Source organism: Perkinsus marinus (genome assembly GCF_000006405.1).
Source record: "Perkinsus marinus ATCC 50983 genomic scaffold scf_1104296950470, whole genome shotgun sequence".
Taxonomy (NCBI): Eukaryota; Perkinsozoa; order Perkinsida; family Perkinsidae; genus Perkinsus; species Perkinsus marinus.
In genome coordinates, this window is record NW_003209579.1 from 1 (window position 1) to 1,065 (window position 1,065).

The 1,065-nt window shown below is 45.8% G+C and overlaps 1 non-coding gene across 1 annotated transcript; it reads right to left on the reverse strand.

Moving 5' to 3' along the window:
- Positions 1-442: 442 nt before the first annotated feature.
- Positions 443-524, reverse strand: Pmar_PMAR013178. The gene has a single exon. It is a non-coding gene; the product is annotated as a tRNA-Leu (tRNA).
- Positions 525-1,065: the final 541 nt, after the last annotated feature.

Here is a 1,065-nt window from a genome sequence, read left to right on the forward strand (position 1 = left end):
TTCTCTATAGTAGACTCAGTAGCATAGCACGTGTAGAGCAAGCGTTAGCATTCGCGGAAGAGTCGAACGGGAAACTCGAAGAACGAATAAAGAAGCGGGATATACAAATCAAGAAAACCAGACAACTGGTAAGGGGATGGTCTCCTCGGCCTGACCAGGTGCAGAGTTTCGAGTGCGAGCCGCGTGCTGGATTCCTCGCAGTTCGCGTCTTCTGTGGGGACTCTCCATCTGTGAAGGTTACCAGCACGCATTGGTTTTACTCATGTGTAGGTCAAAGCGTATAGTAGGCGTGCTGCAGAGCTCCGTGAAGAAGTTCGAAAACTTGAGTGTAGCGACGCGAGCGACGCTGAGTCCAAAAATAATGATTCGACACCACAATCCCTGTACGTCAAAGAAGTTACCTCGATGTTGTATTCTCTCAACATGGGAATTGACTATCAAATGTCAGCTGTGGGGTTCGAACCCACGCGGATTTCTCCACCAGAACTTGAGTCTGGCGCCTTAGACCACTCGGCCAAACTGACGTTGAGTACTTGTGAATATATTATAGTCCGTGACGTGCTTACTTACAACTATCTGTGTTTTAGGCCATCAGGCAGGAGTTCACCTCCACCACCCATGGAGATGATCTCTAACATGCTCAGCTCTGATGATTTTACGAGTCAGTCCAGAGCAGACAGTGATTTTTCGGAGACTACGAGCCAGGACCAACAGGAACTGATCCAGTTGTGAAGCTACAATAACATATTCGTCTCGTCGATGACTTGAGATAATCGGCCTTACTTTGAAGTTCTTTTGCGTGTTGTCCCGAGTTGTTTTGTTTTAGCTGATAGCTCTCTGGTAGTTTGAGCAAGGTTTTGGACTAGAGACACAGTTGTGCATGATGTTGTTGTTATTACCGAAACGAACTGCGTTTATGACCAGTTATGTTAAGACTACGTTAAGTTTGGCGATAAAAAAACTGTAAAGTCTAGAAATTTCCGGCCAAAAAGTTCCGACTACGACATGTGCTTGTTATCTGGCTGATTGTGAGATGCTCGTACGAATCATCTATACTTCTTCACT